The following is a 17,930-nucleotide window of genomic DNA, read 5'->3' on the forward strand; positions in this document are numbered from 1 at the left end:
CTTCCTAATCAACCCACATTTCTCCATGTGGCCACTAATTCTATCCCAAATAATTGTTTCTCAAATTTTACCACCACTGATGGTAAATTGACTGGCCTGTAATTGCCGGGGCTTACCTTACAACCTTTTGTGAAAAAGGGTGTAGCATTTGCAATTCTCCAGTCCTCTGGCACCTCCCGGTGTCTAGAGAAGACTGGAAGATTATGCCCATTGTCCCAGAAATTTCCATTCTCACTTCTGTCAATACCTTTGGTTACATCTCATCCAGCCTCAGTGTCTTGTCAACTTTCAATACCGACGATCACAACCATCTTCCGCTGTGCTAGGTATGACTCCATCCAGTGGAGCATTTTGCCCGATTCCCATTGACTCGGGTTTTGTTCCACACACAGTCAAATGCTGCCTTCATGTCAAGGGCAGTCACACTCGCCTCATCTCTGGAGCTCGGCTCTTTTCTCCATGTTTGAATCAAAGCTGTCTGAGTGGCCTTGGTGTATCTTAAACTGTGTGTTTGTGAGCAGGTTATTGCTGAGTAAATGTTGCTTGATGGCACTTTCTATTGTCTTGCTGTATATTTAACTTTTTGTGACTCATGCACCAGGGCACCCAGGTCCCTCTATACAGTAGAGTTCTGCAACTTACTTTCCTACCTCTCTTTGTGATATCAACAAATTTTGCTACCATACATTTGGTGCCTTTGTCAAAGTCATTGATATAGCTTGTACCTAATTGAGGCCCCAGCACTGATCCCTACGGCATTCCACTACTTACTGCTTGCCAAACCAAAAGTAACAAATTTATCCCAGTTCTTTGTTTCCTGTTGACCAATCCTCTGTGCATGCTCATAAGTTACCCCCCTACAACATGAGCTCTTATTCTATTGAATAACCTTTAATGAGGCACCTTATTGATGCATTTTGGAAATCCAAATACGCTGTATCTACTGGTTTCTCTTTATCCATCCTGCTTGTTAGATCATCAAAGAAATGTAATCAATTAGTCAAACCTGCTTTCTCTTTCACTAAACCATGTGGACTCTTTCTGATTGTATTATGATTTCTAAAATTTTTATTTTAGTTCATTTATGGGATGTGGGTGTCACTGGCTGCACCATTTATTGCCCATCCCTAATTGCCCTTCGGCTGAATGGCTTGCTTGGTTTTTATAACAACCGACAGTGGCTTTATTCGACATTTTCAATCCCGATTTCTTTTTTTTTGGTGATTTGAACCCGGGTCCCCAGAGCATTACCCTGGTCTCTGGATTGCTCATCCAGTGACAATACCACTACACCACCGCCTCCCTGAATATTTTGCTATTACCTCCTTAATAGTGGATTCTAGCATTTTCCTTATTAGAGATGTTAAGTTAACTGGCCTATAATTTCCTGCTTTCTGCCTTCCTCCTTACTTGAGAGATATTACATTTGCAAATTTCCAATCTACTTGGACCTTTCCAGAAGCTAGGGAATTTTAGAAGATCACAATCAATGCATCTACTGTCTGCAGCTATTTTTAAGGCCCAAGGATGCAGGCCATCAAATCCAATGAAGTTGTCTGTCTTTATTTCTAATAGTCTTTCTATTAACTTTTCCCTAGTGATTGTTTTAAATTCCTCCTTCTATTATACCCCTTGATCTTCAAGTATCCTTGGGATTTGTTGTGTCTTCCAGGGTGAAGACGGACGCAATGCTATTTCCGCCATTTCTTTGTTTCCCATTATGAATTACCAGTGTCAGCCTCCAAGGAATCAAAGCTCACTTTAGTTACTCTTTTGCTTTTAATTACTTGAAGAAAATCTTGCGTTATATATTTCTAACTTTCACTCCTACTCTAATTTCTTCCTCAGTTTTTTGTCATTCTTTGCTATTTTCTAAAATCTGTGCAATCTTCTGACCTACCACTAATCTGTGCATATTGTACACTTTCAATTTTATACTACCCTTAGTTAACCATGGATTATGGAGTCTTTCTTTCTTTCTGAGTAGAGTATTCTTTTACTGTGATTTATATCTCTAAATGACTGCCACTGTTTCTGTATTGTCCTACGGGTTAACCTATTTACCCAGTTCACTTTAGTTAACTGTCTTCATAACCTCATAATTACTTTTATTTACGCTTAAGACACTAGTCTTAGACCCACATTACCAGCTGAAAGTGAAATACTATCATGTTATAATCACTGTTGCCTAGAGGCTACTTCACAACGAGGTCATTAATTATTGTCTGATTGTACAGTACCAGGTCTAAAATAGCCCGATCATTGGTTGGCACTAGAAGGTACTGTTCCCAGAAATTATCCTGAATACATCACAAGCTCATCCTCCAGTCTACCTTTTGTTACCATCTTTCTTCCACTCAAATTGTTGTACTTTGCAGTAGTTCATGGTTTATTCCCTGAACATATTTTTTCCCATTAAGTCAGAACTTCCCCAAGACTGTTTCCTTTTTCACTCAGTTCCCTCACTCTATTCCACTCCTTTAAATACTTTATTTTCCATTTCCAATCCAGTTTTATCCACTTTTTGCTCGACTGTGGAAACGGTAATAATAAAATTTACATATTTTTTACATCTTTATTGCTTGCAACCTTCCTTTCTCTCTATTTTGTTCAATCAGAGTTTTGAGTATTTTCCATGCTCTTCTCTAAAGCAGTCAAAATCTTTTTTTCAGCCACAGGTTCGTCATGTCTTGCGATTTTAACCACTAGATGCCATCTGTGATTCCTTGTTGGCTTCACCTTTAATCTTCATTGCCTATGAGATACCGGCCCTATCCACTTTAATATTGCTCCCATGTAGAACATAAAACAGTACAGCACAGTACAGGCCCTTCAGCCCACGATGTTGTGCTGACCATTTATCCTAATCTAAGATCAACCTGACCTACACCCCTTCAATTTGCTGCTGTCCATGTGCCGGTCTAAGAGTCGCTTAAATGTCCCGAATGACTCTGTCTCCACCACCACTGCTGGCAGTGCATTCCACGCTCCCACCACTCTGTGTAAAGAACCTACCTCTGACATCTCCCCTATTCCTTCTTCCAATCACCTTAAAATTATGTCCCCTCATGACAGCCATTTCCACCTTCGGGAAAAGTCTCTGGCTATCCACGCTATCCATGCCTCTCATCATCTTGTACACCTCAATCAAGTCACCTCTATCAAGTCACCTCTCTGCCTTCTTCGCTCCAGTGAGAAAACCCTAACTCCCTCAACCTTTCTTGTTTCGTGATTTGCACTCCTAGCGGGAGAATCTCACCCATTGCATGCAGTTTTGGTTTCCTTATCTGAGGAAGGATTTTTGTGCTATTGAGGGAGTGCAGAGTGATTGATTTTTGGGAAGGCAGTACTGATTTATGAGGAGAGATTGAGTTGGCTAGGATTGTATTCGCTGGCGTTCAGAAGAATGAAGGGAGGGATCTCATAGAACGTAAAATTCTAAGAGGACCAGACAGGGTAGATACATGAAGGATGTTCCTGATGGTGGGGGTGTCCAGAACCAGGAATCGCAGTCTGAGGTTATGGCGTAGACTATTTAGGTATTAGATGAGGAGAAATTTCTTCACCCAGAGAGTGGTGAGCCTGTGGAATTTGCTGGAATAGAAAGTAGCTGAGGCCAAAACTTGTACGTTTCGCATGTTTTCCAGAACCAGTTAGAGCGGCACGGTAGCACAGTGGTTATCACTGTTGCTTCATAGCGCCTGGGTCCCAGATTCGATTCCCGGCTTGGGTCACTGTCTATGCGGAGTCTGCACCTTCTCCCTGTGTCTGCGTGGGTTTCCTCCGGATGCTCTGGTTTCCTCCCACAAGTCTCAAAAGATGTGCTGATAGGTGAATTGGACATATATGAATTCTTCCCTTGTGTACCGTACCCGAACGAGGTGCCTGAGTGTGGCTACTAGGGGATTTTCACAGTAACCTCATTGCAGTATTAATTTATGCCCTACTTGTAACAATAATAACGATTATTATATGGTACTTGTGCCAAAGGGGATCAAAGGGTATTTGGGGGGGGGGGGGGGGGGGGGGGGGGTGGGATCGGCTATTGCGTTGGATGATTAGCCATGATCATAATGATTGGCGGGGGAAGCAGGGCAGGCTCAAAGTGCCAAATTTCTAGGAGGCTATTTTCACTGCTTTGTCTCTGATGGCAACCAGAGAGGCTGATGAGTCAGAAATTTTGTAACCCTGCCACTGTTTTACTCTATATTCTGCTTCCTTCCCTACATCCAATCCATTACTTATTGGGGTGTTTCCCTCATGATGTTTAACTGCCTTTGCCAAATCTCTATGATCTGCTAGAACACTACTCGCCCTTCAACACCCAAGCTTGACTTCTTCAAAGTCAGTGTAAACAACCATTCCACATCAATCTTACACAAGTTTATATTCCACACTGCTGTCACCCCTATGCTTCCCAAATCTCCCAATGTCCCAGCACATTGATTTGAAAATGTAAATCCTTTTTTCGAAACACTCTAAGGCCTTGTCTCACCTTAGCTTACTGATCATTTGCCTTCCAGCCATACATGGATCCATCAATCTTCTCACACTGGATTTGTCATCTCTTCTCCCAGTTCACCATTGGCAGTCTCTTCTTCAGATTGAACTTTGAATTCTCTACTCACTTTCCTCTACTTTGCCATCTCCTTCCCTCTTTGAAAACTCTTCATGAAATCCTTCTCTTCCTCGCCTGTCCATTTATTTACTCTTTCAACACTCAACCACCATATCCCAATCATCTTTATTGTAACTCGGATGTCCTCTGCATTTAAGAAGTGTATCCTTATGCACACGCTTCCTTTTCCCTAAATCCTCACGTTTCAATTCGAGATTATTGCATATTCTTCTACTTGGGAAGTAACTTATTACTTCCTAAAATCAGAACTCCTTCCTTCTAATTTTTCATTCCAATGCAGTCTTGAAGCTTTTAAAACCTACCTAGTCACAGCTTTCTAACCTATCTTTCGTTATTTTTCAACTTTAGCCCTTGCGATGTTGGCTTTGTCTCTTCAAATGACATCTTACTATAAGTATTTATAGCACTACTATTTCAATATGACACAGCTGAGCATTCTGCAGTTTGTAAATCATGTGTATCCATGCCGTTTCACTCGTATATAATTCTGGCGTAAGTGAAGTTGTTTAATTAGTTGCTGTCATGTTCAATAAAATGAGCAAGGTAGTAAGATCAATCTCACTCCGTTGATGGGTGTCTTCTAAAAGCTGTGGCTGTTGCCTCGTGTGTTTCGGAACAGGAAAGCCTGCTGGCAGTAGTTAGTTATCTAAATGAACAAGGATTAAAGTCCATTGCATGAATCTCCTCTTCACGCAGGCTTTTATAACTTGCAAGCCTAGGTGTGTGAACCAGTAGCAGCTTTTGTTATCTGCCATTAAGTTAGTAATTTTTGTGGTTTTGAGTATCAGTATTAGAAATATACATCTTTTAAAACTGCAAATTTAGAAAAGGGAGTAACTAAGGTTTATGCATCTTCTTAAAGGTGGAGTAACTATTTTTGTGGCCTTATACGATTATGAAGCGAGAACAACAGAAGATCTGTCCTTCAAAAAGGGTGAGAGATTCCAGATCATAAACAATACGTAAGTATTTTGGACTTTTGAGGTGTCTGGTTATTACAAATTAAGTGAATTTTGTGATGATCAACTCAAAGAGCTTAAACACTATGCTACACCAAGCTGCAAGTAACTTATAAGCATCCCTTCATCACTGGTTTCCATTGTAAAGCATTGATGATATCACCATTCTGAAAAGCCCCTTAAACCAGGAGCACAAACTTCTGGCAGTTGCGCTAGATGTGTATCCTGAATGAAAACGGAAAATGCTGGAAATATCAGCAGGCCAGGCAGCATCAGTAAAGAAAAAGAAGAGCTTTCAGGCCAATGGCGAGCGTTCTGGTAAAAGGTAATCGACCTGAAAAGTAACTGTTTCTCTCCACAGATACAGCCTGGCCTACTGAGAATCTCCAGCAATTTTTATTGCAGATTTCCAGCATCTGAAGAATTTTCTTTTTTCCTTTTTGACGCATATTGACATTGCTAAATTGTTAGTTTCTCAAGATGCAGATGATAGTCACCATTGATGGAAATTACAATACACAAGTGGAGAGAAATTAAAAGCAAAATAGGAAATCCTATTAAAGTACTGTAGGATTCATAAGATTTTATAATTTTATTTGATGGACAATTACCTTCATTTTTATGCATGTATATCTCACCCAGACATTTCCGCTGAAATTGTGATCATAAACAACTAGAATTTGACACCAAATAAACGCAAAATCCTCTGGATGCTGAAAATCTGAAATAAAAATAGAAAATACTGGAAAACTCAGCAAGCCTTCAGCATCTGTGGAGAGAGAAAGAGTCGACGTTTATAATAATAATTGCTTATTGTCACAAGTAGGCTTCAATAAAGTTGCTGTGAAAAGCCCAAGTCGCCACATTCCGCCACTTGTTCGGGGAGGCTGGTATCAGAATTGAACCCGCGCTGCTGGCCTTGTTCTGCATTACAAGCCAGCTATTTAGCCCACTGTGCTAAACCAGCCCCGAAAAGGACGTTTCAAGTCCTTATGACTGAAGAGGAATCATACAGACCCAAGGTTAATCTGTTTCTTTTTCCACAGACACTGCCAAACGTGCTCCGTCTTTCCCAATATTTAACATTTTTATTTCATTATTTTGACACTTATGATTTGCAAATATACAAAGGAACATTTAAGCTCTAAATATATTTATCTGTCTTTCAAATGCAATTAATTTCTTAAGAAAGCTGTTCTCCAGATCTGATTTAAATATTAACAATTTAGGCTGTTTGGTAATGGTCATTATGGAGAAGGCATTACACCTTTTAAAGGAAGTGCTAACCTTTTGGGAGAAAATGCTTTTGGGATTGCACTGCTTTGTTGTCGTGCATGATGCTTTGAGTAGGATTTAGTGGGAGAGTATGGCTGCTACACATGGAATATTGGTGTTTATTCTCTCAACCCACTTGCTATGCTCCACCTGGACACTCCAAGCAACTCAACAGTGAGCTATGCCTTAAAGTTGGAAAACCACTGATAATCTTTTTAGTGTCACAAGAAAGCTAACATTAACACTGCAATGAAGTTATTGTGATAATCCCCTTGTCGCTACACTCCGGCATCTGTTCGGGTACAGAGGGAGAATTCAGAATGTCCAAATCTCCTCACAGCACGCCTTTCAGGACTTGTGGAAGGAAACCGGAGCACCCGGAGGAAATCCACTCAGACTCGAATAGAATGTGCACAGACAGTGACCCAAGCCGGGAATCGAACCCGAGCACCTGGTGCTGTGAAGCAACAGTGCTAATCACTGTGCTACCGTGCTCAAAGCTATACTGCAAGTACTGTGATTTGAAAGTTCTGTAAAATTATTGCTGCATGGTGGGGAATAAGAGGCTTTACCTCTTTTCATATGATCCATGAATTTGAGTCTCTATATATAGTAGACATCAACAAAAGTGATCACTATTTAAGATTTCACATTTTTCCTCTATGATTGAATCCCTTCCAATTTCCTGATGTAATTCTTTGCTCAGAAGCATTTCCAATTTTTTGTTGTGTATTTTAATACTTCAGATTCACAGAAAACAATGTTGTGAGTGCTGCATTGTGGGAGGTGCTATTTTCAGATCATTGTTAAACTGAGGCTCTATCATGCCTGTTTAGCTGGACACCATAGCACTATTTTGAAAAAAGACTGTTCCCTAGCCAGATTTCAGCCCTCAGCTAACCCCACCAGAAATGTGATTCAAGGATTTTAGTGAAATAGTGATTGAGTCATAAAGTAATTTGTTGGGTTCAGAATATTTTGAGGTAACCCAAGGATGTAAGAAGTATTGTATAAATGCATGTTCTCTGTGTCCTTCCTTAAAACGTTTTTGATGTGATTTTGTAATCCAGTTTCATACTTCAGATCTTCGATTAAATATTTAAAGTGGCATTTATTGCAATATCTCTAAATACAGCTCAAGAAACTGCTAGATATTTGGTGCTCTTTTGCTCTTACAGGGAAGGCGACTGTGGGAAGCTCGATCTATCACTACAGGGAAAAATGGTTACATTCCCAGCAATTAGTGGCTCCTGCTGACTCCATCCAAGCAGAAGAGTAAGACCTTGTTCTCTTTCAAGATTTTGGGAAAGAAAGTTTGATACATGTGTCCAGAATTTCACCATTTGAAGTCTGCTAGATGTTTCATTTTTAAAAAAGTTTATTTTAACATGTTTGTTAGGATCGAAGGTGACAGCTGTCTCAAGATTCGCAGTATAATATACTTTTTCTGCTATTGCAGTTCTTTCTTCCCAGTGTTTCTCATACCATTTTGTGGTTAGTTTTGTAATTCTAAGGTAACTTTATCTATAGGAGCCTGAAGTAACTTAATAGTTTTATAAATAGGCATGATAAATATTTCTTCTTATCCTGCAGTTGCACTGAGATCTGTTGTTGCTTTCAGGATTTAATATGCACGGTCACATGTGTGGATTATGTCCGATCTGATGGAAGGGTTCTACTGGAAAACAATGATAAATCAGAAGGACGTGGAAGGAGTTGGTTATGTTTATATGTGCACATTTTATTTTAAAGAGACTTTACCTCGCATGGAATTGTGAGGCCTTTGTTAGAGTCCATGGAGAGTATTTGCTGTGTGTACCTGGGGATTGTGTTTGAGAAAGTATATTGGCCCAAATGTTCAAATGCTCCAGTTTATGCAAGCACTTATGTGTGGTCCAAATCCTTTGATTTAGTGTTTGTCAGTTTGCTATCGAAAGTTTCTGAACTCGTCTGAAGTGAATTAAGTTAACATCAGTTGGTAGCAATCTGTCCTTCGTTCAGAAGGTTCTAGGTTCAAGTTCTATTTTAGGATTTCCACAGATCACTAAAGATGACACATCAGTCCGGTGAAGAGTGAATGTTGCATTGTCCCTGCTTTCCAAACGAAACGTGAAATAGATTGTCTGTTCAGGTGGACATCTTGAGCTTACGGGGCACTATACAAAGAGCAGGATGTTACAACAACACTCATCCGTCAGCCACCACCAATAACCTATCTTGTCATTCATCTCATTACTGTTTGTAGTAATTTGTTTGGTTCGGCCTCATTTAGAATACTTAGTCCAGTTTTGGTTCATTCACATATTGGACAATGTGAATGATTTGGAAAAGATTCATAGGAGGGCCATTAGATGTTCCCTTATCATCATAGACTAAGAGAGCTTGGTGTTTTTAATTGAGAAAAATATATGAACATATGAACTAGGAGCAGGAGTAGGCCATCTGGCCCCTCGAGCCTGCTCCACCATTCAATTAGATCATGGCTGATCTTTTGTGGACTCAGCTCCACTTTCCGGCCCGAACACCATAACCCTTAATCCTTTTATTCTTCAAAAAACTATCTATCTTTACCTTAAAAACATGTAATGAAGGAGCCTCAACTGCTTCACTGGGCAAGGAATTCCATAGATTCACAACCCTTTGGGTGAAGAAGTTCCTCCTAAACTCAGTCCTAAATCTACTTCCCCTTATTTTGAGGCTATGTCCCCTAGTTCTGCTGTCACCCACCAGTAGAAACAACCTGCCCGCATCTATCCTATCTCTTCCCTTCATAATTTTAAATGTTTCTATAAGATCCCCCCTCATCCTTCTAAATTCCAACGTGTACAGTCCCAGTCTACTCAACCTCTCTTCATAATCCAACCCCTTCAGCTCTGGGATTAACCTAGTGAATCTCCTCTGCACACCTCCAGCGCCAGTACGTCCTTTCTCAAGTAAGGAGACCAAAACTGAACACAATACTCCAGGTGTGGCCGCACTAACACCTTATACAATTGCAACATAACCTCCCCAGTCTTAAACTCCATCCCTCTAGCAATTAAGGACAAAATTCCATTTGCCTTCTTAATCACCTGTTGCACTTGTAAACCAACCTTCTGTGACTCATGCACTAGCACACCCAAGTCTCTCTGAACAGCGGCATGCTTTAATATTTTATCGTTTAAATAATAATCCCGTTTGCTGTTATTCCTACCAAAATGGATAACCTCAGATTTGTCAACATTGTATTCCATCTGCCAGACCCTAGCCCGTTCACTTAACCTATCCAAATCCCTCTGCAGACTTCCAGTATCCTCTGCACTTTTCGCTTTACCACTCATCTTAGTGTCATCTGCAAACTTGGACACATTGCCCTTGGTCCCCAACTCCAAATCATCTATGTAAATTGTGAACAATTGTGGGCCCAACACGGATCCCTGAGGGACACCACTAGCTATTGATTGCCAACCAGAAAACACCCATTTATCCCAACTCTTTGCTTTCTATTAATTAACCAATCCTCTATCCATGCTACTACTTTACCCTTAATGCCATGCATCTTTATCTTATGCAGCAACCTTTTGTGTGGCACCTTGTCAAAGGCTTTCTGGAAATCCAGATATACCACATCCATCGGCTCCCCATTATCTACTGCACTGGTAATGTCCTCAAAAAATTCCACGAAATTAGTTAGGCAAGACCTGCCCTTTACGAACCCATGCTGCGTCTGCCCAATGGGACAATTTCCATCCAGATGCCTCGCAATTTCTTCCTTGATGATAGATTCCAGCATCTTCCCTACTACCGAAGTATAGCTCACTGGCCGATAATTTCCTGCTTTCTGCCTACCTCCTTTTTTTTTAAATATAATTTTTATTGGAATTTTTTACAGAAAATATAAAACATAACGACAAACAATGAAATGCAACAAAATAACCCATAATAACCGTACCACCCCCAGACCGTATCGACGCATGTATCACATCCCCCAGCCCCCAACCCCAATGAACAACAAAAGAACTTTAAAATAAATTTAAATTAAATAAACAAACATAGTCATCGTCCGCCCCACACCACCTTTTCCCTCCCCCCCCCCGGGTTGCTGCTGTTACTGTCCCCGTACCCTATCGTTGAGCCAGAAAGTCGAGAAAAGGTTGCCACCGCCTAAAGAACCCTTGTACCGACCCTCTCAGGGCGAATTTGACCTTCTCTAGCTTAATAAAACCCGCCATGTCATTGATCCAGGTCTCCACGCTTGGGGGCCTCGCATCCTTCCATTGTAGCAAGATCCTTCGCCGGGCTACTAGGGATGCAAAGGCCAGCACACCGGCCTCTTTTGCTCCTGCACTCCCGGCTCCACCCCAACCCCAAAAATCGCGAGTCCCCATCCTGGCTTGACCCTGGATCCCACCACCCTCGACACTGTCCTCGCCACCCCCTTCCAGAACTCCTCCAGCGCGGGCATGCCCAGAACATATGGGCATGGTTCGCTGGACTCCCCGAGCACCTGACACACCTGTCTTCACCCCCAAAGAACCTACTCATCCTTGTCCCAGTCATGTGGGCCCGGTGCAGCACCTTGAATTGGATGAGGCTAAGCCGCGCACACGAGGAGGAAGAATTAACCCTCTCCAGGGCATCAGCCCATGTCCCGTCTTCGATCTGTTCCCCCAGTTCCCCCTCCCACTTAGCTTTCAGCTCCTCTACTGACGCCTCCTCTGCCTCCTGCATAACCTTGTAGATATCAGATATCTTCCCCTCTCCGACCCAGACCCCCGAAAGCACCCTGTCGCTCACCCCCGCGGGAAGCGAAGGGAATCCCTCCACCTGCCGCCTAGCAAATACCTTTACCTGCGATACCTGAACATGTTCCCCGGGGGGAGCCCAAATTTCTCCTCCAACTCCCCCAGGCTCGCAAACCTCCCATCAATAAACAGGTCCCTCAGCTGTCTGATGCCCGCTCTGTACCAACCCTGAAATCCCCCATCAATGTTCCCGGGGATGAACCTATGGTTCCCCCTCAACGGAGCCTCCATCGAGCCCCCCACTTCTCCTCTATGTCGCCTCCACTGCCCCCAAATCTTGAGGGTAGCCACCACCACCGGACTCGTGGTATACCTCGTAGGAGGGAGCGGCCACGGCGCCGTTACCAGGGCCCCCAGGCTTGTATCTCCACAGGACGCCCTCTCCATCCGTTTCCATGCTGCCCCCTCCCCCTCCATTACCCACTTGCGCACCATCACACATTGGCCGCCCAATAATACCCCAAGAGATTGGGTAACGCCAGCCCCCCCATCTCTACCCCGCTCCAAGAAGACCCTCTTCCCTCGGGGTCCCATGCGCCCAAACAAAGCTCATGATGCTGCTCGTAACCCTTCTAAAAAAAGGCCCTAGGGATAAAGATGGGCAAACACTGAAAAAGGAACAAGAACCTCGGGAGAACCGTCATTTTGACGGACTGCACTCTACCCGCCAACGATAGCGGCACCATGTCCCACTTTTTAAATTCCTCTTCCATCTGCTCCACCAGCCTGGTAAAATTAAGCTGATGGACAGTCCCCCAACTCCTGGCCACCTGCACCCCCAAGTATCTGAAACTCTTCACTGCCCTCTTAAATGGGAGTCTCCCAATTCCCTCCTCCTGATCACCCGGGTGTACTACAAATACCTCACTCTTGCCTAAATTTAACTTATAGCCCGAGAAGCCCCCAAATTCCGCTAACAGCTCCATCCCCCCCGGCATTCCCCCTTCTGGATCCGCCACATACAACAGCAGGTCGTCCGCATACAGCGATACACGATGTTCCTCCCCACCCCGCACCAGACCCCTCCATCTCCCTGACTCCCTCAATGCCATAGCCAAAGGTTCAATCGCCAGTGCAAAGAGCAAGGGGGACAGGGGCACCCCTGCCTGGTCCCACGGTAGAGCCTAAAGTACTCCGATCTCCTGCCATTTGTAACTACACTCGCCATCGGAGCCGCGTAGAGCAGCCTCACCCATTTGATGAATCCCTCCCCGAATCCGAACCGCTCTAGCACCTCCCACAGGTACCCCCACTCAACTCTATCAAACGCTTTCTCCGCATCCAGCGCCGCCACTATCTCCGCCTCCCCTCCACTGCCAGCATCATAATAACATTTAGCAGTCTCCGCACATTCGTGTTGAGCTGCCGTCCCTTGCCAAATCCTGTCTGATCCTCGTGTATCACCCCTGGCTCACAGTCCTCTATCCTGGTGGCCAGGATCTTCGCCAGCAACTTAGCGTCAACATTGAGGAGCGAGATAGGCCTGTATGATCCACACTGCAAGGGGTCCTTATCCCGCTTTAGGATCAGAGAGATCACGATGTCGCGGCAAAGCCCCCCTCCCATGCCTCATTGAAAGCTCGCACCAACATGGGGCCCACCAGATCCGCATACTTTTTATAAAATTCCACTGGGAACCCGTCCGGCCCCGGCGCCTTACCTGACTGCATTTGTCCAATCCCCCTGACTAGCTCCTCCAACTCTATCGGCGCCCCCAGCCCCTCTACCAGCTCCTCTTGAACCCTTGGGAACCGTAGCCTGTTCATGAAGCTCTCCATCCCCCCTCTCCCCATCGGAGGTTCTGACCGGTACAGTTCCTCGTAGAAGTCCCGGAAGACCCCATTTACTTCTGTCCCCTTCTGCGCTACATTCCCCCCCTATCCGTCACTCCACCAATTTCCCTAGCCGCATCTCGCCTGTGGAGCTGATGCACCAACATCCTGCTCGCCTTCTCCCCATACTCATATACCGTGCCCTGCGACCTCCTCCACTGTGTCTCCGCCTTTCTGGTGGTCAACAAGTCAAATTTGGCCTGCAAACTGCGCCGTTCCCCCAGCAACCCCTCCTCCGGTGCCTCCGCGTATCTCCCCACATCCAGGAGCTCCCCCACCAGTCTCTCCCTCCCTTCCTCTCCCTCCTTTCCCTATGGGTCCGGATGGAGATCAGCTTCCCCCGGATCACTGCTTTCAGAACCTCCAGACCATCCCACCCGGACCTCCCCCGTATCATTGGTATCAAGATACCCCTCAATACTTCCCCGGCCCCCCTACACACCATCATCACAGCAGCCCCACATCCAGGCGCCAGAGCTGGCGCTGGTCCCGCGCCTCCCCCATCTCCAGATCAACCCAGTGCGGAGCATGGTCTGAGATCGCTATGGCCGAATACTCTGCTTCCTGCACCTTCGGGATCAATCCTCTGCTCAGGATGAAAAAATCTATTCGGGAATAGACCCTATGGACATGGGAGAAAAAGGAATACTCCCGCGCTCTCGGCCTCCCAAACCTCCAGGGATCCACCCCTCCCATCTGGTCCATAAACCCCCTCAGCACTCTGGCCGCCGCTGGTCTCCTACCCGTCCTTGAACTGGACCAGTCCAGTGGGGGATCCAGCACTCTGTTAAAGTCCCCCCATGATCAGGCCCCCTGCCTCCAGGTCCGGAATGCGGCCCAACAAGCGCCTCATGAAGCCGGCATCATCCCAATTTGGGGCATATACATTAACCAGCACCACTTCTCTCCCTGCAGCCTACCCTTCACCATAATATATCTGCCCTCCTTGTCCGACACCACCTCAGCCGCCTCGAACGCCACCCTCTTCCCCCACCAGGATCGCCACCCCCCGGTTCTTCGCGTCCAATCCTGAGTGAAAAACCTGCCCCACCCACCCCTTCCTCAGACGAACCTGGTCCGCCACCTTCAAGTGGGTCTCCTGGAGCATAGCCACGTCCGCCTTCAGCCCCTTCAGATGAGAAAATACCCTGGTTCTCTTAACCGGCCCATTCAGCCCCCTCACGTTCCAGGTAATCAGCCGAATCAGAGAGCAACCTGCCCCTCTCCCCCGCCGGTTAGCCATAGCTTATCGACTGCTCGCCCAGGCCAGCTCGCCCCGCCTGACTCGTTCCCCATGGCGATAACGCCTCTCCTCTACCCCCCCCCCCCCCCCCCCCCCCCCCCGGCCCACGCCAGCTCCTTCCTGGCCATTCCAGCAGCAACCCGGTATCCCCCCCTACCCCCCCCAGGCTAGGACCCCACCTAGACGCACCCTCCATGGTACTTCCGTGAGTCAGCTGACTTCTGCTGACCCGGCAGCTCCTGCCAAAACCCATCTCCTCCCGGCATGGGGTCATCCCCCTCTTGCCACACCTCCTTGGCACCGCTTCAGCGCAGTAAAGAAAACCAGTAGAGGCCACGCCCCCACCTCCAGCTCCGCCCCCCCTGCCCCGCAGCGCGGACAACCAGAGGAAAGCCCGCGCTTTCACACTGCCACACCCCACCCTTCCGACGCAGCTCCTCAAAATCCAGTTTCACCCCAACCCCCGGCCCCGTACAGTAGAGAACATATAAAGCACATACCCCAACGTTCCCCACATACCCCACACCCATACCCAACAGACAAACCCACCCGGAAACAGAGCAAAAAGAAAAGCAGCATAAAAAAAACACGTGTCAAAATTGAAGAACAGCAACAGCGAAAACAGCAACGGCCATAGTGTGTCCCCAGATCCTAGTTCGAGTCCAGTTTCTCTGCCTGTACAAAGGTCCACGCCTCCTCCGGGGACTCGAAGTAGTGGTGCCGGTCCTTATATGTTACCCACAGACGCGCAGGCTGCAGCATTCCAAATCTGACCTGCTTGGCATGCAGCACCGCCTTCGTCCGGTTGAACCCGGCCCTCCGCTTTGCCACCTCCACACTCCAGTCCTGGTAGATTCGTACTACCGAATTCTCCCACTTGCTGCTCCTCTCTTTCTTGGCCCAGCGCAGCACACACTCCCGGTCACTAAATCGATGGAACCGCACCAGCAGCCCGCGGGGGTTCATTTGCCTTAGGCCTCCTGGCCAGCACTCTGTGAGCTCCCTCAAGCTCCAGGGGCAAATGGAAGGACCCCGCTCCCATCAACGAGCTCAACATCGTGGTCACGTACCACGGGAGATCCGACCCCTCCGCCAGGCCCAGGATCCTCAAATTCTTTCGCCTCGTGCGAACGTCCAGCTCCTCCAAGCGGTCCCGCCACTTTTTGTGAAGTGCCTCGTGCAACTCCACTTTCCCCATGAGGACCACGGCCTCCTCCTCCCTCAGCGGCCTGCTGCTGCAACTCCCGGATAGACACCTCCTGGGCCGCCTGAGCTCCAAGCAGCTTGTTGGTAGTCGCATTCAGTGAGTCCAGCAACTCGGCCTTCAGCTCCGCAAAACAGCGCAGAAGAGCAGCTTGCTGCTCCTGCGCCCACTTCCACCAGTCCTCGGGTGTTCTGCCGGCCGCCATTTTGTCCTTCTTCCCCCGCTTTACTTGTGGAGCTGCTGCAGCCTTTTCCTTTGCCCCACTCCGGGTGAGCACCATAAATTATGGGGAATGCTCCTCTAGACACCTTCCCCCACCGGGATTCGTTGCGACAGCGCCGTTTGGGGCCCTCAAATCGGCCCAAAAGTCCTTAAGTAGCGGGAGCTGCGGTTAGCCGCACCTGCAAAGCCGGTTTACTGACCGCTCCACTCCTAGTCCAGGCCATCCACCGGTGGAGAATCTGAGAAGGAGTGTTCCCACACGGGGAAAATTCCAAACAGCACCACAACGAGCCCTTAAAAGAGCCCCAAAGTCCGGAAATAGTGGGAGCCACTGAACGTGCGGCTTAGCTCCGCATCACCGCCACCGGAAGTCCGTCTCCGCCTCTTCAATGGCCTTGGTGAGATCCCCTCACAGTTCTTCCCTCTGCTGCTAGAACTCAGCTTTCATAAAGGCCCTCAGGTCAGCTTGAGACCTATAAGCTGGCCCTTCCCCCGCTAGCATGCTTGCAGAGGCTTTTGTTTGTTGCTGTTCAGACAAATCTTGCACTGTTTCTGAGGGTCTGATAACCAAGAAACATCCTATTCCTGGTGGGAAAATACTCCTTGAACATTCACCCACGCGTTTTCATCGAAATTCCAACCCGTGCTGCCCAAAAAAGAGCTCTTTTCTGCAACCTTAGGCAGGAGCTGCCTCTGTGTGCTCACTCACTTCATGATGCACACCGGAAGTCCCTACCTCCTTTTTTAAACAGTGGCGTCACGTTTGCTAATTTCCAATCCACTGGGACCACCCCAGAGTCTAGTAAATTTCGGTAAATTATCACTAGTGCAATATAGACCTTGGGGAGATTCTATTGAGGTATTTAAACTAATGAAGGGACTGGAACATGTCCACATGAATTGATTATTTGAATTGAATCGGTTAGGGAGAAAGAGGGAGATATGTGAATAAGTTACACAATTATAGAACTAGATTACACATCAAAAGATTGTTTTCCTCAGAAGTTCATTTACCTCTGAAATAAGTTGTCAGCTCGTGAAGTGAGAGCGGATCCCTGCAAGCGTTCAGAGAGAGCAGAACCAGTTCTCGCTAAAACTAGTATCACTGTGTTCAAAAACAGGTAGGACATTGGCTGTTTTGTGGTCACCTATGATCTTATGGAACTCATTTTCATAGCCTTTCATTTTCGAAGAGAAATTTTCCAGAATTCCAGAATTCTTTCTGCCGGCGGGTGGAGAGAAATTGAGGTTCTGATGACCAGTTGCAGCATGACTGTGAGGCAGATTCTGTGGGCCGGCAGCTAGGCTTTTCCATCACTTTTGTGCATTAATTAGCTGCTATGTTTGACTGCATTTCAATGTTTGAAATGTTCCTCAGATGTGAAAATATGAAAAATAAAATACAATTTATTTTTCATTTTAATTAATGTAATTTTTGATTTCGTCAGATTGAAAAAGTATAGATAGAGGATTAGCTAACAGATAAAAGGGCATTTCAAGGATGACAACCTGTAACTAGTGGAATGCCACAGGGATCAGTGTTGGCTACAATTAATTACAAATATATTAATGACTTGGATGGGGAATGTGAATGTACTATTCCCAAGTTTGCGGATGCACAAAAATAGGTGGGAAGGCAAGTGGTGAGGACAGGTTAGGTGAGTGGGCAGAAACTTGGCAGATGGAATATAATGTAGGAATATGTGAAGTTATGCACTTTGGTGGGAAGAATAAAGGAACTGAATATTATTCAAATGGAGAAAGACTACATA

The sequence above is a fragment of the Scyliorhinus canicula genome, chromosome 10, assembly GCF_902713615.1.
Source record: "Scyliorhinus canicula chromosome 10, sScyCan1.1, whole genome shotgun sequence".
NCBI classification, from domain to species: Eukaryota; Metazoa; Chordata; class Chondrichthyes; order Carcharhiniformes; family Scyliorhinidae; genus Scyliorhinus; species Scyliorhinus canicula.